This window comes from Leptopilina boulardi, unplaced genomic scaffold, assembly GCF_019393585.1.
Source record: "Leptopilina boulardi isolate dan_hultmark-lab unplaced genomic scaffold, ZJU_Lbou_2.1 LbouV2_122, whole genome shotgun sequence".
NCBI lineage: Eukaryota > Metazoa > Arthropoda > Insecta > Hymenoptera > Figitidae > Leptopilina > Leptopilina boulardi.
Genome location: NW_026137666.1, coordinates 2,808,599 through 2,835,474, shown reverse-complemented (window position 1 = coordinate 2,835,474; position 26,876 = coordinate 2,808,599). Strand labels below are relative to the sequence as shown.

Here is a 26,876-nt window from a genome sequence, read left to right as displayed (position 1 = left end):
CGGGAGTTCTCATGAATAAAATATCGTTTCCTTGAGGCGAGAACTATAGAGTAATGAAGTCAAGAGCAAACTCACATCCACTCTTCTTCCTGAACATAGGGAAATGTTTACAGTAGAGTTAGAGACCCAAGGACCTTTCCATAGCACACATAACAAGCAATAAGAAAGGAGAAAGAATCAGTTAATGGTGGTGTCGTTGGAGGTGGTGGTTGCAGGAACGGAGGAAGGTAATTCTGCCAATGGAGAGGGTCGAGTGCATCCTACCATTGAGGTAAATTCCTGGGGTAGGGGTCTACCTGTAAGGCCCCTCACAGTAAGGGCCCGCAGGCCATCCAGTTCGGTTCTTCATCGCCTACTTTTAGAAATTAGTTGCATTTCACCTCGTGTTTGGGCAAGCGAGGTCTTGTATTACAGAACTTATAAACAGTGTTGGACAAACTTTATTTCAATTAAAAATCAATGTTTAAGTGTCCGGTTGTTAATTGAAGTTTCTCTTTCCTAATTTCATTTCAAAGTATATTATTTATTTATTCAGGAACATTTTCCTCCTTTTAAATTATTTTTTGGGATCGAAAGTGCAAATCTGCGGAAATGACCCTAACAGGAAACATCTGAAGAAAGTGCGGTTGAATCACTGAAGAGATGGTTTTTTGAAACATCAGTGGTGCAGTTAAATGTCAGTTTCCGTATATTATTGCGAGTTTCAAAAAGTTGAATCAAGTGAATTAACCGAAAATTATAAATACTTAGGAGTAGTGAAGTTACGGAAAGTACTTATGTGTCATTTGTGTTTAGTTAACCTGCTATAATTCAAATCAGCCGCTGTCTATTATGGATTCTAGAATAATTATGGATGAATCTATTGAAGACTGTCACGTGGACTAACGAATTGCACGTCCAATATCTAATTTATCTCTCTCTTTCCTTTATGTTTTTTATTTGTTCTTATAACCACGTGGAACTGTGATCGACTGAGATTTTAAGTGTTTCGTACAGTGAATCGATTTTTACGTGAAAAATTTGAAGAAGACAACGATTCCACTCTGGATACCACGTTGCTCATATGTAAGTTACCCGTATTAATTTTTATTTTGCAAATGTATTCGATTACTTCTGCTTCCCACAAAAAATTTTGTCAGTGTTGCTGCAATCACAGGTACTATGAGAGTTGGTTTAATGTCTTCTTTCGTACTACATAAGCCATTCTCTACTTTTTAAATTTTGTTGAAGCAGTGTCAGTAAAGTTTGATTTTAATTTTGTATTAATGTGTTTTTATTTAATTTTTTTAGAATATACAATTACTTCAAGTGTAAATAATCAGACTTAAATTTTTTTAAAAAGCAAATTTATCAATTTTTTTTGACCTACTTATGAAACTTATTTATTATTAACTTATTCACTCGTTACAAATTTGTCTACCTTATTACAAAATACAAAGTATTTATTTCACCCATCAATGAGCAGTGTAAGAAATGTCAATGGTTTTTGCTGTGAGAAATATACAATGCATATAAAGAGATTATTTCGCTTACCTGGATAGGCGACCCTTTCGTTTAATTTTTATAAGACGAAATCAGTAAACTATCAAATGTTTCTTAAAACAAAATTAATACGATATAATTTATAAAAATATTTATCGCTATATATTTGCCGGTTTAACTTATAAAACATCTTTTATTCGTAAAAAGATAAAATAATTACTTCAATATATTCACAACATTATAGTCAATAAGTTTCTATTGTATAAAAAATATATTTTTCTTTAAATGTTGAAAATTAATCTTACGACTCAAAATATCAGGTATCCTGAATATCAACCTGAACAATGTAGACATATATACATGGGCTTGAACTTCAATCTCCATTCCAAGAACGTCTTAAAAACGTTTTTTAGACATTTTTATAATGAACCTGTGGTTTGTCAGTCTTTTGTTTTTATACATAACCAAAACTTTTCCTTTTGCCACTTTAAGAATTTTAGTTCTTTCAAATACAACAACAATATTAAATATGACAACTGATATTAAAATTACAATTAAAAACTAATTAGCTATATTCTTTTATTGTACATTTCAAGTATAATTGCATAATCGACTTTTAAGTAATATTTGAAAACCTTAATATTATCCTTAGTCCTTTATACTAATTGAGTCCTTAACATGATAAATACCTAATTAGTTGTATCTTGGCGCCAATCATGCAGTGCATTATTAGAAAAATTAATTAATATCTGTTTTATAGTAATTATTTTCTTTTATTTGCATTTTTCGTCATAGATTCGAAAAAAAGTTCATTTTTAATTAAATTCCATTTTAAACTACTACTTTACCCATTTGAATTTGAAAACTTTATGCGTTGATTATTTCGCCTTAGAATCAGCCATGCGAAGTTTTGACAAAGTTATAATATACAAGTTTATTTACAAAGTGTTAGTCAGAATATAATGAAATACTTGCTCCATAATTAATTGTAATGATCTATTGTAAAGTAGACATAACCTCCAAATAGATCAATTTATAAAGTTTGAAAACCTTAAAAATTTTATATTTAACCAAGGTAAAATTTTTATATACTTAACGTTTACATTATTTTAGAAAAATGTGTATAACTTTCGTATAGATATAGAAAAGTGTGCAGCAGCACAAAGCTTAATTATAATTTTACTTTTAAATACCAGTATACTGCGACAATCAGTAAGTATACCACGACGAAAGTCAGCGTTGTACTGCAGTCAATGTGTAAAATCTCAAATTTGTTAATTTGTATCATGACTGCACTAAGGTCATAATGCGTTGTTACAAAAAAATATTAATATTACGTACCATTTTTCGGTAGCGACACCACTGACGTTTACGCTCGACAAAAATGACTAGCGTTAGAACGTTATTATTTATTATTATGATTTTTTGCAAACACTGGAATTAAACTATATTATTAACCCAATTTTTTTTCTTAAAATATGGTCATTTAATTTCACAACAAAATTTTTCTCAATATTAAAAACGTAAAATTTATTGTATTTCATACATTGATAAGTTCAGGTTTCGTCGTGAGGACATAAACGACACCTCTGACATTCTGACAGTAATTTTTCTGTCAAATGTTTTCAAAGTGCTCCTGTCAGTTAAAAATTCGAATTTAAACAAGTTAAGTGATGACAAAAATTAATTGACTAAAGAAAATTTTATATATTAAGTATTACTTCAGTTTTATTGGCAGGACAGAAAAATGCCATTTTAAATTTAATCTCCCATATATATATATGATGAAATTATAAAATTAATATGATAAAATTTAAATTAATTGATTCGCATTTTAAAAATGGTGCACTTATTTAAAAATAATAATGAATCTTTTTATTATTAATAAAATAAGTTAACTATTTTATTTCTCACAATTTGAGAAACTAATTTTTGCCCTGATTGGCACTTAATTATAATTTGGTTCAATTTGAGAAGATTTCCACAAGGCTTATTTCTTTAATCTTAATAATTGACTAATGATATTTGCTGAAGGGAAAACTGATAAAGTTAAGAATTAAGTTTGTTTGTATTATTTTGGAAAAAAAATTAATTAGTTTTATTATTAACACAAATCATATAAGCTCGTGAGGTAAACGGGACAAGAAAAACGAAAGGACTTTAAGAAGAAGGGAAAGCATTAAATTCAAAGGATTCTTCAGAATTGTTTCGGAGGTAAAGAAGTATAAGGAAGAGTTAAGAAGTAAAAGAGAAGGGGAATAAAGAAACAATGGTAGGGGAAGAGCAGTCATCGTGACTCGACAGTAGGTCAGTGTACCACATTAACCGGTGTAAACCTGGAGGCTTCCGACTCTTCAGTTCCGCATGTGTATACATATGTCTATATATAGGGTGTCCTAAAATGTTTCATTAAAATAACACTGTAATAACTTTAATAATATTATAGGTTAAATGGATTTGTTTTTTTCTTACAATGTACAGAACACTATACATATTTATTTGTGTACAAATTTTTTTGTTATATTTTTTTAACGCATGTCAATAATTCAATTTATTTGTAAATGTTTTAATATTCTTTATTTTTCATAAGATACTCTAAAAAATTAATCAAGTCTTAGTCTATTAGGCTCCATTGTTCTCTGTGGTTCCCTCGGTTCCATTGTCGACGCTTGTCCTAATAGCCTCAATTTCCCTTAATAAGAATTTAAATTTAAAAAATAAAAAAATATTTAATTAATAATATTTGTAAAACTATTAAATTGAACAATTTTTAAAGAAAGAAAAAATATATTTCTTTCAAAAATTTAAAAATGTGCCCGATTGGGTGAAAAGTGAAAAATAATATTTAATTTTGTGAAAAGAAAGATAAATTTTTTTTTGAAATTTTGTTAGTATTAAAAATTTCATAAAAAATGCTTTAAAATTCATTATATAAAAATTATAATTTGTTATACGGATTTGAAAATGACTGTGTCACTTAAAACTTCACATCTTTAACTCCCATTACTTTTTATAATTTTTTAAAATTATTTTAGGGATTTGTTACTCTTATTTATGGCAACAATAATTTACAAAAGTTACAAGTAAATCCAATTTTTGAATGAGGTAGTTCAGGAATAATTCTCTATATATCAATTGAGGCTCTAGATTCCAACAATAAGAATAAAATGTTAAAATTTCATATTGAAAAATTTCAAAATTTTAACTCCACGGATCAAAACCTATTATACAAATTCGAGCGTATCCTTTTTTAAGATCCGAAGCCTCAATTGAGATAGATTTTAGGACAAGAGGTTCTACACAAAATTGAATTCTCTGAACTGATTTTGTCAAGCTTTCCTTTTTGATAGCGGACTATATTTTCTATGAGGATTATTGAGCTACTCACCAGTTTCTATAAAACGTAGTTCAGTTACTGTTAAACTGATCAGATATTTATTAAGGACTTGTACCAGATTCTCTTGTTAAGTAAAATTAGCCTTCAACTCTAAAAACTGGTAAATTTTCTAATTTGGTCCTACATCGGAGCTTTTCCCTTTTTATATCTAGAATGTTCACTCAGAGAAATGGTATATTTGTCTCCGAGCCTACTAACTCATTTATTTGTTGCAAATATATTTTATTTCATTGAAATAAAAAATTTATTTGAGCCAAAGAAAAATTTATTTCTGACAAATAAAATTTTTATTTACGCCAAATAAATATGTTAGTAGGCTCTGAGACAAATATACGTTTATTTAACTCAAATATATTTTATTTGGTTCAAATAAATCATTTCTCTGGGTGTTTTTAACATACTAATCAACCAGAAAAGAAAACTTTTTTACCTCTTTCTATTTAACTTTTATTAAGTCAAATATTTTAATACACCCTGTATACAAAACCACCAGGAATAGAAGGTGCTATCTTAATTGCACTTGTAAGCTATGTGACCAACGTGGTGAAAGATTAAAGTATATATATATATATATATATATATATATATATTTATTAAAATTTCATCTTAAAAGTTTGTGATATTACATTACAAGTATTAACTAAATTTTTTTATTACTTATTTACTACATTTTTTGCCTATAGAGGATTTTTAACATAAATAAAATATTTTATTATTTTGAAATTAAATGTCGGATATGTCATAATTTAAAAATTGGAATAAAAAATTCTTTTTGTTCTAAAATAGGTGATCATCTACATCTTAATTTTTCTTGTATTCTTTAGTGCAGGTAGTATATAACGGTAAAACTCGTAGAATTTGATGCTCACCTTCGGAATCTTGCGGTACTGCTTAGCATTTAATTTCTCTATCCTCTTCTTTCTTTCTAACCTTTACCTTAATAGCTGTTGCACTTTCTCCATTCGGAAAATAGTGTCAGACTTGTTTGTGGTCTGCCATCACTTTTTGATGTACATGTTAAAGGAAATACTACTACGAAATTGTAGATTTTAAATAAATTAACAATGTTCATCATTGTAAAGATGCTTTCTACATAATGAATTAAAATATTGTAAAAGTATGTAAAATTTAATTATTTATAATTAAGTGGATCTGATTAAATATATTTAAAAATATTTGTAAATATTATAATTGTTTTCGTTTGTTAAAATTATAAATAAATAAATTATCTTTTTATTATTAATTGAAAGTCCCGATCAATTAACTCGACCGACGCTCGGACGAACGCTCTAATGGTAGTCGGGTAGCAGTGAGCCACCCACAGGCTGTCACTGCTACTTGACTGGTAGTAGAGCGTTCGTCCGAGCGTCGGTCGAGTTATTTGATCGGGACCCTCAATTATTTATTTATTGCAAAAACAGCTTATTCAAAAATGAGAAAAATTGGAAAAATAATGAAATATACAAAAAAAATACTCTACGAATTGATAAATTTGTCATAAGCATTACAACGTAAAAAAATAGGGGAGAGTGGGGAGTTGTGTTCCAGGTTTTGTTTTTCGATCAAAATTATTATATAAAATTTTTTTTTGATTATTCTATTATATAGAACTTTTAGTACACGTAAAAATACAACTTTTGGCATGATGGATTAATTAAAATTCAAAACGGAAATAGAAATTTTGCTTGTTTTTCGAAAATACTGGTTTTATGACTTTTCAAAAACAGTAGGGAGTTGTGCTCCACCGTTGAAAATTGAAGAAAAAGACACATCTTTTAAAATATTCTTTATTTAAATTATGAAATGTGAAAAAGTAAGATAACTTACAGAAAATAAAGTTATAGATAAGATAATAAAAAATTAATTTTAGATAATTTAGATAAAATAAAATTATTTTAAAAATAATTGACTTAAACTAGGTAATTCATTGCATTTACAGTGAATACAGATATAAAAAGTTTCATTTCACTAAAGAACAATATTTAAATTGCATAAAACATTCTAATTATTCATAAATAATGCAAAATAAAAAAAAATGCGTATTAGCCTTAAAAGCTGTTAAATATGTAGTGAGGCACAACTCCCCACTTTCTACATTTTCAGAATAGTCATAAAATACCCAGTGGGAAATTGCCAAGACTGAATATTCGCTAAATATTGGACCAGTTATTTTTACTAATATTGGTCCAAGGCTGGGAGTGTAGAGACCAATGCCAAGGCTCGAATTTCAATATTGGCCCAATATTCAACCAATATTCAAAAATACAAAAAATCAGAATTCAGCCAAGATTAAAAAAATTAATTATTAAAACTGAAATATAATAAAATTTTTGTTACATTTATATATTATATTTTATTATATATAATAACATTGTTATTTCCCTGCGGATCAAGGGTTATATATAAAATCATCCGCAATAAACGGAGAAAAAGAAAAAAATATTTTCTAACGTCCTGCTAGGCATTAACAATTGTCAGCTAAATAAAAGAGATATTGTGAAGATTCTGTTCATATCGATTGATGTTGTTTATGAAAGAGAAAAACACTGCCATCTGGCGGATAGTTGGAAAGTTAACGTAGCGCGAAATTCAAATTGCGTGAAGGAAAAATTGTAAGTATAAACATTTACTTGAAAATGTATTTACTTAAGAATGCATACTATTGCATTCACAGAAAATTAAAAGGCATTAAAATAATCTGCAACGCTTCTTATTTTAATCCAATTTTGCTTATTTTAATACCAAAATGGATTAAAATAAGCAAAATTGGATTAAAATAAGAAGCGTTGCAGCTTATTTTAATGCCTTTTAATTTTCTGTGTTAAAAAAACTTAATTAATGTTATAATGTTTACAAATATTTTTTTTAATTTTAATTCTTTATACTTACAGTTTTTCCTTCATGCAGTTTGAATTTCGCGCTACGTTAACTTTCCAACTATCCGCCAGAGGCAGTGTTTTTCTCTTTCATAAACAACATCAATCGATTAGGGTATAAGTATCCGCGATATGAACAGAATCTTCACAATATCTCTTTTATTTAGCTGACAATTGTTAATGCCTAGCAGGACGTTAGAAAATATTTTTTTCTTTTTCTCCGTTTATTGCGGATGATTTTATATATAACCCTTGATCCGAATGGAAATAATAATGTTATTATATATAATAAAATATAATATATAAGTATAACAAAAAATTTTATTATTTTTCAGTTTTAATAATTAATTTTTTTAATCTTGGCTGAAGTCAGATTTTTTGTATTTTTGAATATTGGTTGAATATTGGGCCAATATTGAAATTCGAGCCTTGGCATTGGTCTCTACACTCCCAGACTTGGTCCAATATTGGCTAAAATAATGAACCAAGATTGGCAAAAGTGCTCCCAATATTGGACTAATATTCAGCCAATGGTGCTTTTCCCACTGGGTAATTAATACATCGAATGTTTATGCGAATTTCTTTTTTGAACGTCAGTCAGTTATTAATGTCAGCTAGTTTTTATGCATTAAACATTGTGATCACTTTGAAATAATTAGTGGAAATGACCTAAACATAAAGAGACAAAAAAACTTTTAGAAACAAATTTTAACTCATCTGCAAAGACACGAAAAATGCTTCCATAACGAGTACCACTTAAAAAGTTAGTTTTTAACGAGAAAAGAATATGACAATAATTGAAATTTGTCATATTAATTCCCATATTAAAAATATTAAGGTGGAACATGACTCCCCAAGAGGCACAACACCCCACTCTCCCCTGCAACAGAAAAAGAAAACAAGGTCTCTTCTGTTTCTTTTAAGTGCGGTAAAAGATCCCGGGGGAGAGATAGATCTGAGAGTACAAAATAAAAAGAAATTACGCACTTATGTATGGCCTGGTGTTGTAATCAATATTCAGGATGGATATAATTTGCAAGTTTACAAAGCCTGATCAAATGTTTATCAAAACTTGTAATGAATTTGTGTCTTTCTTACATTGTATTTTTTATATATAGACAAAATTATTTTTTTTAATAAGAAACATCACGTCCCTTTTACCCAAAAAAATCAATTTACATTTACAGATTACATTTATTTAATACATAGAGGGAGGTGGGGTAATGGGAGCTTTTAAATTTTTAGTTCTTAGAGACTTCGAAAATGGTGGCAGATTTATTTCCAATTTTTACTATCATCTACTGGTGTTAAGACGCAAATATAGCATGAATGACACGATTTTTGAGCAAGCTGTCTGAGCATAGTAGCAACTAACTATCCTTGCCCCATCCTCCCCTACTTTGTTTTGCTTTATTTTCTAATTAATTATAATTAACGATAAATAACAAATGGAGTAAGAAATGACCAGAACAATATTTTATTTTAATCCTTAATGAATTGGAGTTGACGTCCAATCCACTACCCAGTGGAGTGAAAGCAGGAGTGAAATTAATTAAATTATATGATTTAAAGTCGTTATATTTAACAATATAAGACTTAACAAAATAAGTCTTGTACTGTAATTTTACAATAAAATTATTTTAAAAATTAGAAAATTTCATTCAAATTAAAAGCATTTTTTATGCAATCGTAAAATTATCAAAATATACTTTTTTTTTATAATTACGCTGTGAATATTTAAAAACTCATTATTCGGTTAAATTTTTTGAAAAGGATTGTTATTGGTGCTTATTAATGTGTAAATTTCATATAATCAACTTGATTGAATCATTTTATTAATATTTAATGTAATTTTCAGATAACCGCGCCACCTAACCCCGAATGTATTTTTGAAATATTTATTAATTTTTTATAAAAACTGTTAATATAAATCAAAAAAAATTTTTTGTTTCTTAATAACAAATGTATAGAACTCAAAACTTGATATTTGAGCTCTTCTAAAATTCATTTTTTAAAGAGGTATCACAAAAAAAAGAAGAGGTTAAAAAATTACTTTGGAGTTCCAAAATCAGTTATTTTAATCTATACTCCACAATAATGAATGAATATTAATGAAATTTTGTACAAACTTACAGTTCATCAAGTTGTTTAGCTTGAATGAAGAGAAAAATTAATTTAACTTAACACTTATAAATAAACTTAAGTGCGCCAAACAGCTCCGGTCTCCCCTACTTGAAATTCAAAAGCTCCCGTTACCCACGCTCTCCCATTACCCCACCTTCCCCTATATATTACAAAATTTTAATTGACTTTTCTTTATTATTTAAAGATAATATCAAATGTCCTAAAACAATATTTTAATGGTTTAAAGTTGATTTAGAATTATGTGGAAAATTAAACCCATATAAGATCAGAAAAATAAAATTAAATAAAGTTTTGGTTAATAATAATTGGAGGTTATGTTTCTCCAACATTGCTCTACTACTGACATGAACAGAAAATTCGTACTAACCCATCACTGATTTTCAGTATTAAAATCAGTATTGGTTTTCATTTTTCCGTACTGAATCAGTAATACGTCTATCATCAATTTCTAGTTGGGTACGACTAATAAATGTCCATTTTACAGTATTTAATAGATTATATCAAATTCTTCAGGTATTAAAGTCAATTGATGTGAATTAAAAACTTGTTAGTACATATTATTAATAAAGTTCTACTAAAAGAAATTAGAAAAAGAATTTACTAATTTAGGTCGTTGGCCAGGGTTTGACGGTTGTACCAAGGTCGAAGTAACTTCGGCGTGCAAAGTATTGTCAATGAAAGGTAGGTCAATATACTATTTAGTTTTGTCGACTTTGGGAGTAGTTTTTCGGTCGACAATCGACACCAATAGTCGGTAAACCGTTATCATTTGGCTGGTCAGCCCAACCATTGCACTTAGAGTCGTTTCGACCTTCAAAAGGTTGGCCGAGTCTTTCAAAAATTCATACCTGGGCACAAACTTATACTTAAATATATACAGAACTTTTATAAAAATATAGCCACACAGCACCAGCAATTATTTCCTTAAGGAGGGTGGCGGGTCAACATAACCTCAAAAACCTGTCAAAACTAAAAAATTGTTTTTAACGCAAACAAAAATATAATAAATATTACTTTCAAACAATTTTAGAAGATCTAGATTTACTCCTTTCGGGAAAAATTATTTTTTTCCAAAATATTTTGTCAATAATTATTTTTTTAACATTTTTTTTTTTCATTTAAATCAGACAAAAATTGCAATTTTTAACAAATTTTTATAAACAAAAGCTCATTTTACTCAGTGAAACATTCTCTACAATTGTTACCTTTTTTATATTGTAATAAGTATATTCGTAAAAAGTTATTTAATAAATAAAATTTTAATTGTTTATAACTTTTAAAGAACATACTTATTATAATATAAAAAAGGTAACAGTTGTAGAGAATGTTTCACTGAGTAAAATGAGCTTCTGTTTATGAAAATTGGTTAAAAATTGCAATTTTTTCTGATTTAAAAGAAAGAAAAACTAAATGTTAAAAAAATAATTATTGACAAAATATTTTGGAAAAAAATAATTTTTTCGAAAGGAGTAAATCTAGATCTTCTAAAATTGTTTGAAATTAATATTTATTATAATATTTTTGATTGCGTTAAAAACAATTTTTTAATTTTGACAGGTTTTTGAGGTTATGTTGACCCGCCACCCTCCTTAAACTTGATATTATCTGGCACATCAAGGTTGGGAGTCTTTAATTGCAAAGCTCAGAAAAATTTTTGTGGTTCACTATAGTTCTTCAAATGAGAAAAATGATGGCATGAAACTTGATTGAACATTGCATAAAATTTTTGTGAAATATTAGGTTTAAACAATTTTTAACTCAATGAGAGAATAAGAGGAATGACTAATGTAATGTGTAATGTGTTTTGTCTTATTGTAACCCCTCTTTTATTATACAGAGATTATTTATAATTTACTTTCAAATGTTTTAAAGTTTCTAACCTTAACTTGCATTTAAAATTTTAATGTTATAAATATTAGTAAAAAGTTTTCAAAGAAATACATTTTATTGGTTGTTTATACATATTATAGGGGAGATCGGGGCTGTTTGGCGCAGTGGTTACTTGGCGCACTTGAGTTTATTCAAAAGTGTTAAGTTAAATTAATTTTTCTCTTCATTCAAGTTAAACTACTTGATGAACTGTAAGTTTGTACAAAATTTTATTAATATTCATTCATTATTGTGGAGTGCAGATTAAAATAACTGATTTTGGTACACCAATGTACCATATATCTCTTTAAAAAATAATTTTTAGAAGAGCTCAAATAAATTTTGAAAAAATGGAGATAAGGACCCAATAATCTTTTTGGGTGATTTAAACCTAATTTTACCAATTGAAATTTTTTAATTTTTTTTTTATTTTAGTATTTTGTCTCGCATTTAAAAAAACAGACTTAAAAATCATACAAAAAATTTTTTTATTCCATATGACTCCCATAACAGAAATTCACTTGAATTTTTGATTTTTGTCAATTTGGTTAATAATAACAAGCTGTCCCCATTTACCCCGAGTTTAAACAAAAATCAAAAAGTCAAGTGAATTACTGTTATGGGAGTCATAAGGAATAAGAAAAAAATTTTGTATGATTGTTAAGTCTGTTTTCTTTGAAATGCGGGACAAAATACTGAAACAGTTTGACTTTGATTTTCAAGTTTTTATGCATTGAGCGATAACTTCCCTGTGGGCAAAAAAACATGTTCGTTCTAAAAACGTTTTAAGAACGTTTTTAGAACGTTTCATGTCTAGCAAATAATGTTCTGGAACATTATTTGAACTTCTATGTTCTTAAAATGTTCCAGAACATTATTCGGCGGACATGAAACGTTCTAAGAACGTCCTTAAAACGTTTTTAGAACGAACATGGTTTTTTGCCCACAGAGTTGAATTATCTTGCTGCCAATTGTCAAGATAAAAGCTTGGCTATACTCAGAACCTCTTGCAGGTGATCTGAGGTTAAAATATTGACGTTGAACTTAATTTTAAAACTGTAAATTAATCTCCAACACCTCTTGTCCCCATTTACCAACAATGACAATGACTGTTTTCAAAAAAAAGCTTGTACAATTTTTTGACTATAAAATATGAAAAAGTTCATCATGATATTCGTGTTTAGCACTTAATATTAATTTTTAAATAAATTAATTAAAGATTAACGTCTATGATTACTAGAGTTTAAGCGTGATCGGAGAAATTTTTTTTAGATATTTAACATTTTTTGTAAAGATTATCTATGCCATTAAAGAATTTCAGTCAGTGGTACTTGGCTTTTTAATATCTTTTAAAATAATAAATTAATAATGAATTTCTTATATTTTTGAATATTTAAGTTACTATAAATGACAAGTTGCAAAAAAATAATAGTTAATTTTTATTAATATGGCTCAAAGTACTCTCATTATTTGTCCGCCAATGAGACCTACAATTGAAAAAAATTACTCCTTTATACAAATAAGTGATTTTCACTCAAAAATAAGTGCATATTCACAAATGAATAAGTGTATATATACATATATATATACACTTATTGTCCTACGTGGTAGACTTTTGACATGTTCTACGTGAATTTCACTTATTCAGATTTAGAGAGTAATAATAATATATTTGACTTATGAAATCATAGAAATGAGACTGCCCAGTAGGTTCTATGTTCCAAAAACATTCTTATAGCGTTTTTAGAAAGTTAGTGTCTCCTCAAATAACGTTTTGAAAATAAGTTATGTTCTAATAACGTTTTTAAAACATGAAACGTCTTTAGAATGTTATTCTAGAAGACATGTACGTTTTTGCTTCCTCATGAGAAAGCTTTGCATTCGTGACGTTTTTCGATTTCTTAAAATTGGTTTATATGGACTCATTTTCATCTAGAAATAATATATATGAAGTCCTGAGCAAATGTCCAGATGTGTGCGTATGTGTATGTCACAAAATATTTTGTACAAATTATCTCAGAAACGTTCTAACGGATTGTCCTGAAATTTTGTATGCTTTTTGTAATCATTAATATCTAAAATCTGACACAAGGATTTCCAAATATATTCACAACATTTTATTTTTTACAATTTTTTCAAAATTTGAAAAAAAAATTTTTTTTGTAAATTTAATTTTGTTTAGTAAGAAAACTTATTTCTTGCATTAAAACGAGTGGATTAGCCTATATAAAGTTCATATTTTACTGAAATCTATAGATTAAATCATTTTTTTGAATTTTTGAAAATAATCGTTTTTTGTATTTTTTGAAATAACTTTTTCTGATATAAAAATTTTAGTTAATTCTTATCAAAATTGTATTCCTGGCATAAAAACGAATCGATTGAGGTATACAAAGTTTACATTTTACTAATATTTATAAAAGTGATCGCTATTTTAGTTGTAATCCTTCTTTTAATCTTGAATATAAGTGTATCATGATGAGGAAGCTAAATGGTCATGAAATGAACACCTAGTTAGAATAATTATTTGTATCGTTAATTAATTGTAAAAACTCTACTTTCTGATTAATTAATAATTTTTAAGACATGAATACTTATTCCGAATGCGATTTATTGAAATTACAATTGACACACATATAACTGACCCTTTTACCCTTCACACATTTTAAATGCGCCCAGTTTTTGCAAACTATGCATTGAATCAACTTTTCTCTTGATTTCGGGTTAGAATAACTATTTGAATAAACGAGGCAATAGTAGATTATGGTTATGTAGCGATTGACAGCGGCACAACCAGCGTGCGCTTGGTTGAATTGCGTACCAAGGGATGGCAGGTATAGGTTGAATTGCGTGCCATGGGTAACCCTAATATAGTCGAATTGCGTGCGGTGGTCTTTGTCCTATATATATATCATTTTACGTTACACATTTCCCTTCGCACTCTACAAGCCAACGCAAAATAGATTCTCATTTTGCGTTTTGCAAGGTTATTTTGCGTTAGCCTTATCCAGCAGGGTTTCTACAAATCATGGAATTATAGAAATCTCATGGAATTTTTTCAATTCCATGATCTGAGACTCGAATTTACACGTTCGTTGAAAATTATACCCATTTTCAGTATTTTAATTCGTCATAATTTATAATTATAGTGAGTTTTAAAGTATCATGAAAATTTTTATCATTTATTACCTGGAAATAATGGAAAAATCATGGAATTTTGCGAAGAGAAATTTGTAGAAACCCTGTATAGGCTTAGGGCTGGCAGCAGTAATGCAATAATCCTTTGTCATTTGTTAAATAAAAAAAAAATGAATAAAAGCAGCAATAGCGCCTTGCGCCTAGCTTCGAAGGCGATTTGGGAGGAAACGGCACGCAATTCAAACATAGAGAGAGACGGATCGGGACGCAATTCGTACTAAAAAGGATCATACCTGAAAAATCGCACGCAATTCGAAATCACCGAAATAACCTCTTTGCGTCGGCGCTAACTTCTTATCAAATATTAAAAAACTAGATAAATTAAATGTTAAGATCAATATACCATTGAATCCCACGATAAATTTGAATCATTTTAAAAAAATACGTATTGATATCTTTAAAAATGTAAAAAATAGACCAAAAAGTGTAAACATGAAAACTTGCACGTAACTGACGCCAAAGCACCAAATTACTAACAGCTAATTATTCCGTAAAGCAAACAAAATCAAAATAGTTGCTAAAGATGCGCATAAGTAAAACAATACTTCTCTCACTTCCACTTTTCAAAAAAAAATTTTTTTTTGAGATATTCCTATCGGCACAACTGTTCCCCCACTCTGTGGTCTACCCCTTCGTCCGTAATGGTTAGAACTAATAATTTTACTGAAGAGTTAAAAGTCGTGTTCTTTATTTAAAAAAATTTTTTAAATATTTTAAGAATTTTTTTATGTCAAAAACATTGATGTTTAATAAAATAAAATAAGAATTAAAAAATATCAATTTTTTAAATAATCTATTTATAAATTTATGTTGATTTTCAGTATTTAAATATATGTTATATGTAATATTTATAATATATGAAACATATTTTAAAAATTTTGAAAAATAAAGAAGTTGTAATCAAGTGAAAAGAAATGTCAAGAAATTTGGAATGCAAATATCTTGAAAAATGATAAAAATATCTAATTCATATTTGGTACAGTTATTTACGACCTATAATAATTCTACTTATAAACAAAAAATAAGAAAAATGTAAGAAATTACCTTTAACTCTTCTGCAAAATTATTAGTTCTAACCATTACGGACGAAGGGGTAGGCCACAGAGTGGAGGAACAGTCAGGGACGAAATTTCGTCGCCGGGCAGGTATAAGGGGACGAGTCGGCGGCGAATCGTGATCTGCCCGACATTTAGAATTTTTCATATAAAACTTATCAAATTGTAAAAAGCTATGTTATAGAATATGAACGAACTTTATATCATTTAAAAAAAGTACAAATTTCCCTGAATTAAAATAAAATATATTAAAATGTAATACACTGCAAAAAGAAGTATCTTATTTTTGCATTGTACGAGTTTTCGTACATTTTACTCAAGATTTTACTAATAATTTTCTTTCAGTGTATTGGTACTGTAAAAACAAAGTTATTTGATCGGGACCCTTAATTATTGTTGGTCTTATACTTTTTCACCTCAATGATTTCATTTTACTACTAATCTATTCATCTTCCTTAAAAATATTAATATTTAATTACATAAGTTGGAAATATAGGTATACATTTGTCTTTTTACTGTTGTTTAAATACCAAAACCGAAAAACCGTTCTTAAAAATAACATACAATAATTATGTGCCATATAGAGGGAAAACATGTTTAAAAGCCTAAATTGATAATCTGCGCGATGCCTACTACGTGCTTATAGTGCTCAGTGTATTTGTATACAGCTTCATGGTAACTTTCTCTAGAAAAGTACGTAGGGGAACTTCAAATAGGAAAGACATTCAAATTTATCTCATTGTCTTCTGATAAAGTATTTCGGTGACGTTCGTTTTTCAAGTGTATGCTGCATTGTCGCTAGACTGGTGTAGCAGGTTGTTTTTTTTGTTTTCATGGTTTTCTTTTTTTTAAAAGGAAAGACTTCACACCTTTGTAAAGTAATTTTCAATATTTTGCGAGTTATTAAAGAATATTTTAAGTATAAATAAATAAAAAGTAGTAGAGTCAAAAAAGTGATTGGCATTTTCAGGTTAGCAAACTTATGGCAATATTATTCAGTAGCGACCATATAATATTGTGCGGCAATACAGAAACAATATTGAGGCAGTATTACTCATTATATAATATTCTAATAATCTTGAATATTTTTTTACTTCAGCGAAACAATTTTTTTGCAATATAGCCTTCCGTAAAACTAATTTATATCTCGTTTTTGCAGTCAATTACCTCAAAAAGTAAATGACAATTTACAATATTGTAAGGCTTTTCACTATATATATTATTAGGTTTTGCATTTAAAATTTTTTTTAATGATTTTTATGCTGTTTACAAGATTGTACTTCAATGATTTTGACTACATCCGAGATCCATTTTCTCGGAGGTCGAAAAACCTCATTATTTAAACAATAAAATAAGCTTTTATTGTTCAGGAAATAGACCTGCATTATTTTTACTCCACTTATACGTAACAGAAAAAATATACTCTTGATTCAAAATTTAAGAATGTTATTATTTTTTAATTAACATTGTTTAAATAATAAGTAAGCAGCATTGCATTTTATTTTTCTATAAAAGCCAACTCTTATTGATCCTAAAAATTTTTTTAAATTGTCAATTTCTAAAATATTAATAACTCTGTAAAGAATGAAAAAATTTGTTTATCTCTTGTGACTCAAATATACTAAACCATGATCTTTATACAAAAAGTACAAACAAACTTCATTTCATTGTTTATAACTAATTAAACAAACATTTCTAATATTTATTATTGGTATAATTGCATTTTTATAAAAATAATACCCAAATAACAAAAATGTGTTTTAAATTTTGAAAACCTGTCCATTATAGAATTAAGTAATATTATATTTTCAAATGAACTAAGTCTATTTTGTTTAAGAAGCAGCGCAAATAATTAATGTTAATTACTTTCGTTACTTGTATTTGTAATTTAAAAAAAACGAAGTAAGTTGGGAATTTTTTAAATTAGGTTAAAGTAAATTTCAATAATTTGCACTCGTCATCTTTCACAATGAAAAGGAAAGCCATCTTACGCGCGTCAGCTAGCTTGAAGTAGAGTTGGACGATTGTGTGCTGGGTTGGATTTTCTGTTAGCGGGTTAACGGTACCTCTAACCCACTTAACCATTGCTGTTCATCTATGTGAGTTTAATTCATTCGTGTGTAACGCACTATTGTAAGACTATGTATAACTCAACACGTGTATAGTTCTTGATAAACGTGTGCGTTTTTAAATGTAGTCACGTGCGTCTTCACTACCCCGTAAGACACAAGCAGTATCTATTTAAATAGATTTTCATTTTTGATATCCATAACGATTTTTGTTTTTTTATGTGCAGTTTTTTACCCAGTTTCAGGATCATATTGGGAGTTCCGATCGGGTTTATTGAGCATTTCCCGATAAAGTCTTCATCCCTTTTTATTAAAATAAATAAATTGACTAAAATATACAAGAAAATTTAATAAAAAAAGCATGTTTCAGTGAAAATATTAATTCATTAATAATACCTGGCAATTTAATAATTTTTTTAAATCTTGAAATTGGAATTGATTTTTTATTTATTAAAGAAATAGTTCACTAAAAAGACAAAAACTAAGCAAAATTATACTTGTCTATTAAGAAAAGATATTTTTCTCTTCTTCGACATGACTCCTATAAACGTTCCTTTCCATCTCAATTTTGAGAGGGACTGATAGTTACGCACTCTACCGGACAACCCAACAACCCCAACAGCCTTTTATTAACGTATTTTATAGAAGCATAATAATAGAATTAGAATTTTTGCTTTTTCTGCAAATATTTTCATAAAATAATAAAATTACGTTTAATTTTTCAGCTTTTACGTTCAATTATTTGAAAATAAGAGGCTAATGTAGAAAATATAGTATCTCCTTATTTTCTATATTTTGATTCAAAACTGAAAGTAAATATTAAGTCTTAAATTGTCTTTTTAGCGAATCATCAACAGAGTGGATTAGGAAAGTCAATATATATTTTCGAAATAAGAGCACAGTATACAAAAGTAAAGTCTTCATTCAGATTCGTTTTAATGTCAAAATAATTCAATGAGCGGTGAAATGAGCCATAAGTCGATCCAGTGAATTCGTTATGCTGGCTGTACTACCCAGTGATCTCATTGTTAAGTAGATCACCACTGACGACGGAGTCTTGAAAAGTGGACATGATTCCTAGTTTACTTTCGCGAAATCATTATTAGTACGTATAAACTATTTTTACTGATTCATTAGAATCAATTATTTAAATTTTGCCTGCTGAGAATTTAACTATTAGCCATCTTGATATTTTATTTTTATGTTATGGTAATTAGAAATCTGGCATTCAGGATCAGTGCATCTACAGTTGCCCACAATGGCTTTTACGCCACTGGATAACGGTATCATTAGCTGTGTCATGGCTCGACGACCCTCTCCATGGTCGCTTATGGTGTTTTACAAGGACGGACCAATCATGTGTCTTAGAAGAAAAAAAACTGGTTACCTCCACAGGTGGAGAACTTAAAAAAAAATTATTTTCGGTATTAGACAGTATCAAAATACAATTTGCATTATGTTTAAGGTATGTCCTACATAATTGATCCGACCGGCCAATCTTAACTTATAAGAACAATTGCTTCCCTGTTTTTAGTTATTTCAAATCTACAAGAAGTCATTCTTGAATTAATGGACAATTATTATCTTCCTATAGTATATTATAATTTCACCTTTTTTAAAATTTCCCATAAAATAGTAGTTAGAATTTCAATCGATCGCTGGACGTCAGTATTAGCATGTAAATAAGCAATAAAATTAGATTACCGACCATGAAAAGTAGCCATGTAAGTTGATAACTTACGGTGAAAAAATGTGATTTAAAAATGTCAAATCCTGTGAAATTCTTGTACCTAATTATTTAATATTAGTTCTATATTATAATCTGACTAATAACTGAATGAAAGCAAAAAATTAACAGTAAGTTTTGACAATTGAGACGTTGCATAAAACAAGAGGATACATGTGAATGTGAAAGTCCCCTTTGTACAATGAGCCACCGAAAACGTCAGGATTTTTGAAAATAAAGCTGTACCGTTATTGTATGGAGCACTTTAATTATATCACACCTTATCAAATTTTTCTTGTATGAATTCATTTCTTTTACTTTTTTAATGATTTTCTCTTTTAATTTCCTTCTCTTTTAAACTATCCCCAATCCTTTGCACTGTAAAATATATTTTTAAACACAGCAATTTGGTCGAGCAAGTGTGCTCAGCCATAGCTGGCTAGCGTTCTACTAACCTAGTTAGTGAGAGCAAGTCTTTCTCAGTGGTAGGGAGAAACAAACAGGATCTGAAGAACTTAAAGAGTGAAAGAAGAAAGAATTTCGTATCCATCAACCTACCGAGCTACCTACTTAACTATCTATTTTACGTTTTAAACTAACCCAAAAATAGATTAATCGAAAAATTAAAAATAATGTAATAAAATGTTTTATTTAAAAAAAATCCAAAATAGATTAATCCAAAAATTAAAAATAATGTAATAAATTTTTTTATTTTTTTCCAATTTTTTTAAGCACTTGCAAAATTTTCTCCATATGAGTAAGAATTTCTCAAGTAAAATGGTTTAATACTTGACATAATTTATTTCAGAATTTAATAATCAAAATAATAAACAAATAAATATTTATTTCTTTATAATTATTTGCTTATCAAATATAAATAATAGTTTAATTTTCTTGCATCAATTTTAAAAAGAAATTAATTAATGTATATAGTAGTATAGCAAAATTATAGCCAAATAACCAGGCTTTCCAAAAATACTACTCGTTTGCAGATACAAATTCAGGTTTGGTCGCTAGATTCGAAAACGTCTTACCTAACTATTCTAGCCCCATCCTCCCCTACATTTACATGAACACGTTTATGTTCTTGTACAAGAAAATTTGTATAAAAAATGTTTTTGAAAAAAATTTCAAATTTTAATAATTATAATTATTAAAACTCATCACTTATGTATGCTAAAAATTATTGCGCAGCTTTAAAGGCTTAAGAAAACTACTGCGCAGCCTTTAAATTTTTTAATTTAAAAAACATAAATGAACATGTACAAGAACATATTCCACATCTGGTACAAGAAAATGTAATGAAACCTGCACAATAAAATATGTACAAGACAAGGTACATTTTCTTGTACAAGTATATTTTCTTGTCCAGGATCTTGTCCACGTTCTGATAGAAGAACATGTCTCAATTCCGGATGCTGCACTTGTTCAAGAACATTACTTGAACATGTACAAGAACTGGTACATTTTCTTGTACAGGTTTTTTCAGCCGGGGAAAACATTACTCCAACCAATTTTGACCGATTAACATCAAATTTGGTATACAGCTCGAAGATAACATTCTCTAGCTTTTGAGTTTTTCATTTTACACGATACAATCACTTTATTACCCTGTCTGTCGACTTTATTCCCCTCTGACGACCCGGCAAGAAGCCTGGAATAGAAAAGAATTAAAGTTATCTCATATTCGTATACGAAATTGAAAAATTTTAATTCCATTTAATACCTGATTTTTCCACTTTTTCAAAGTCATCGAAATAATATAGATGGCCAACGAAATGAATTCCACTTAATTGTAAAATCCATTTTGCATTACGTTAAAGTCGGTAAGTGTGTTTTCTATTATAATGACAATTGGACATATTTTTGTGCATCGAAAATAATTCGCTTATCATTTTATTTAGAAGTAATAGTGAATAAATTTGTTGTGTTTTTTTTCTTCAATGTGAAAATAATAAATAATTTACAGTGAATATGATGTTTGTAAAAAGTTTAATAAATTTAAACGTGAAGCATCAAAAATTTAACATATATTTTGTCTCGACATTTTTTAGGTTATGCGTTGAATATAAAATAGTCGCCTTCACTTTTTTATGGAAAAAATGTACCTATTTTATCAGTAAAAAAAAATAACAAATATTTTTTTCAATAAATAAATTATTAATAAAACATTTTTTATTCATTCAAATATATTCTATATATATTCTATTTCATATTGCACGCTTTACAAAAACGGAACTAAAAGGGATTCAAGTTTACTGCTGTCTATTCCTTACATAGATTTACGAAATGACAAAAAAATCAGGTATTAAATGGAATTGATTTTTTTAATTCTTTTTAATTCCAGTCTTCTTGCCGGGGACCTAACCTGTAAACTTCGAGTTCCAATCGCTTTATACTATCAATAGTACGAGGTTTCGATCATATGTGTAATAAAAAATCGTATGCAACTCGGTAAGTCCTTTATGTGCCTCGCACAATTTTCTCGAACTCGTCTTCCAAAATTGTGCTTGGCTACATCGTTCCTACGTCTCACGGATACAACAAGTATACTAGTAGTAGTGGTAGTGGGGATGGTTTCCTTAGTCCGTGCTGGAACGCGATTGACATGCATGGTCATGTTTAAAGCTTTATTACAAAAAAAGTAATTAGAAAAATATTATTTTTGACATTTCTACATGAAAGAGCAACTCAAATACTATCGATTCGTATATAAAACAGGAAATTAATTTTTTGTCGCATAAGGTCCCTTATCTCGTGGAGCGTCACATATAGTCTCCCATCATGGAAGTGTCCCATGATCCCTAGTAATAAATTCGCTTGAAATTTGCTACTCGGGGGTTTTTAGGGTCGCTAATTACGAAAATAAAGTATAATTTTGAAAATTCAAAACAGCTGATTCAGTATGTCAACCAAAAAATTTTTTTAGTAGCCTTATTAGATCCGCCATTTTGAATTTTGAAAAATTGACTTCGGATTCGTAATCAGCGAGGCCTAAAACCCTTGTGTAGCAAATATCGAGGGAATTTATTAGTTTTTTAAATTTTTTGTTTTTAACCCTCTTCCCCCTCTAAAAGGGTAATTTCCACCCTTAAAATCGAAACTGTGCCGATTTGAAAAAATTGCTTTTCTTTCATAGTTCTATGAACTTTTTGTACTTTCATTCAATTTGGTGAGTATCACTTGAATAGTTTATTTCTGAGAAACCGCTTTTCTCCATTAAAGGATAGGGAAAAAGTTGTGTAGCAATGAAAATAAAAGACTAATTCACAAACTTATTTACAGAATCTGATTAACAGATATAAAAGATGAAAAAAATAATATAAAACACGAAAAAATCTTTTGTAGTAAACTGAAAAAAAAATTTATTTGGATCAAATAAAAAGAATTTGATCCAAATACATCATTTACTTGTCTATTATCCAATAAATATGTATTTGAATCAAATACACATTTACTAAACCTAAGTATTTTATTTTATCGTATCAAATAAATAGTTATTTGAATCAAATACAGAGGATTCGAATCAAATAAATGGAATATTCAATGCTAATAAATAATTATTTGAATCAATTATGAAAATTATTTCATTCAATACTGCATGTTTTTTGATTCAAATAAATATTTATTTGCATTAATAAAATATTTTTCTTGAAACAACTAAAAATTTTCTTGAATCAAATATTCGATTATTTGTCATAAGTAATTGTTTTAATTGAAACTAAAACCTCTTTAATTGCGGCAATTATTATTTTATTTGATCGAAATACATAATTTATTTGCATAAAATGTAAGAATTTTTTTATTCAAATAAATCAAAATTTGAATTGAATAAATAACATATTTATTTACTAATTCTTCTATTTCTAAATTAAATTCTTACACAAATAAATAAATTTAAAAATATGTCATTTCTACATACTATGATCGCATATTTTCATTTTTCAACTAATCCATACATAGAATTAATTATTAAACGCAAACCTGAGAAATCAATAAATCTAACGCATGGGGGGAATCGAACCTACGGACTATGAGCCCAACGCTTTACCAACTATACGCTACGCACGCTACGTGAAAACGAATGTTAACTTCTTGATGTCATTTAAACTTGCAAAAGACCTAACTTAGAAAAGTGCTTAACATCATTGAGTTAAAATTAAGATATTAAATTATATTTTCCAATTAAATGCAATTTATAAAATATAATTAATTATATGCTTCATGATTATTATCATGAATCATCCCAGGTGAATTTTAAAAAAAAGTGTAAATATATTTTTATTAAAAACGCGTTTTTCGTTGTTCTGAATCATTGTAGACATTAATTTTTTGTTGATGACAAAATATTTGACTTTTGGACAAATATTAAATAATATACACTACCGTCGGAAATTGTCGGTACGTTTGACGTACGCGGGATGAAATGTTGATGTCGCACCTAAATTAAGATATTTTAAGTTTGAGAAAAGCTAGAGACTTGAAACTTAGATCACCTGAAAGCTGATAAAATTCTGCTTCTGAATATATACCTAGAATTTTTTTTCGACTTTCTGGAGCGATTATAACACTGGAAAGATTTCGAAAAAAAAACGTCTAATTTTCCCAATTTCGTACCCAGTTGTTGATTCCCTGCATAATCTAGGAAAATGGAAGGAAAAATTTGTAACTCCTACAACATAATCTTTAAGATCTTAGCTTTAAAAGTAATTTTTAAGACTTAAAAAATATTGTTTCGTTTTTGAGATAAGTTGAAAAATGTCAGAGCATGTTTTTTACACAACTCAGCGTCAAAGATTAGTTCTTGCATCCCCGCTGCTTCGCCCGTTCCTTGCGCCAGGGCCGAATATGCGTGCGGGCCCCTGCTTGAAACCCGTCTTGTATTTTCTCACATTTACAGTTATTGATTATTAGAATATTAATTAATTTATTTAAAATGTGAAGTTTGAACAAGTACTGCCTAATTTATCAATAAATTCTATAAGCTTTTGTTTGCAAAATTCAATGAATCATTGTTTTTCTTTGCTTATTAGAAATTGTTGAAATATTATTCTCATTATTCTCATAAGATTCCAAAACTTTTCAAGCTATTGACAATATTATAGGTAAAATTTAACCAAAAGTTTGAATGTAGTTACAAAAATTAGTCTCGATTAAAAGGGCAGAAAGTGAATTTTCAGAAAAAAAGAACTTTCTTATGTACACTAAATTATATATAGTATAATATAATATAATAAATAATAATAATATAAATATTAATAATAATAAAATATTTATAACATTTATAATAATCAATAACTGTAAATGTAAGAAAATACAAGACGGGTTTCAAGCAGGGGCCCGCACGCATATTCGGCCCTGGCGCAAGGAACGGGCGAAGCAGCGGGGATGCAAGAACTAATCTTTGACGCTGAGTTGTGTAAAAAACATGCTCTGACATTTTTCAACTTATCTCAAAAACGAAACAATATTTTTTAAGTCTTAAAAATTACTTTTAAAGCTAAGATCTTAAAGATTATGTTGTAGGAGTTACAAATTTTTCCTTCCATTTTCCTAGATTATGCAGGGAATCAAAAACTGGGTACGAAATTGGGAAAATTAGACGTTTTTTTTCGAAATCTTTCCAGTGTTATAATCGCTCCAGAAAGTCGAAAAAAAATTCTAGGTATATATTCAGAAGCAGAATTTTATCAGCTTTCAGGTGATCTAAGTTTCAAGTCTCTAGCTTTTCTCAAACTTAAAATATCTTAATTTAGGTGCGACATCAACATTTCATCCCGCGTACGTCAAACGTACCGACAATTTCCGACGGTAGTGTATATAAATAAATGAATAATATCAAATAACTCATTATTCTCATTACACTTAAATATTTAATTCATCAAAATATTTTATTTTCCTTTAATAAAATAGTGTATTAACATTAAATAACGCATTATTTTTATTAAATAATTTAATTAATTAGAATTAATAAATTTATTGTATCAAATACTTTTTGTTTGTTTCAATATAAAACAAAATATTTGAGTAAAATAAATAAATTAATTGTTTCAAGTAAATCATTATTATCGTTTTAAATAAATATTTAATTGATTGGAATATTTTTTTATTTGTCTTGATAAAATAGTGTATTAGCATTAAATAACGAATTATTTGTATTAAATAATTCAGTTTATTTAAATCAATTACATAAATTTATTGTGTCAAATACCTTTTATTTGTATGAAATAAACGAAATATTTGAGTGAAATAAATGAATGAATAGTTTCAAGTAACTCATTATTTGTATTAAATAAATTCATTTATTCAATTCAATTAATTATTTAATTGAACCAAATAACTTAAACTTAAACTTTTTTTTTGCAACACTAACCTCTAAAGTTAAATTTTACACACCGAAAAGTGTGTGTAAAGAAGCTCTTTTTCAAACGGTGTGTAAAGTGATTCACTTTGCGCACTGAAATTTACTTTACGCACCGAAATTTCTCTCATATAATATAAGGATTGTTTTAGACCATACAAGACCACAGAATTAAAAAGCGAACTTTACTTTTAAATTTACACACTCCTGCTTAATGATATTTTTCCTGATCTTCGATTGATTTTTTTTAATTCTATACAATCGAAATTATTCTAATAGAGAGTTGCGAAAAATGTTGTATGATACACGTGCGTAAATCTGATTATACTGGTGTGATTTGCATCACTCGGCTTCGCCTCGTGCTGCAAACGTCACACTCCTATATAATCACTCACTTTACGCACTTGTATCATAAATAACTATTGTCGCATAGTGTATTTAGTTATGTGCCGTACAGCCAATTTGTCTGAAATCTCAACCAAATTATTCATTCACTTTTTTTAAATAATCTCTCTCGTCAAAATTCATATTGACCATTTTTCATTTTTTGTATTTTTTAACTTATAACAATTGAACATATAAATTAATTTTATTTAAATTAATTTTAACCCCTGGACAAACAAAATAATTACCTAAAATAATTTTTTAATCATTTCTTTACACAATTGCCCATGCTCCAAATTTATATTGACCATTTT

At 28.1% G+C, this 26,876-nt stretch overlaps 1 protein-coding gene across 1 annotated transcript in view; it reads left to right on the top strand.

Annotated features, from left to right (window-relative positions):
• Window positions 1–244: 244 nt before the first annotated feature.
• The window catches only part of LOC127287027 (ichor), a 39,617-nt gene continuing 12,985 nt past the window's right edge, over window positions 245–26,876 (top strand). The window contains exon 1 of the mRNA XM_051313730.1: window positions 245–1,065. The gene's annotated coding sequence lies outside the window, so the exon portion shown is untranslated. The remainder of the gene's footprint in view (window positions 1,066–26,876) is intronic.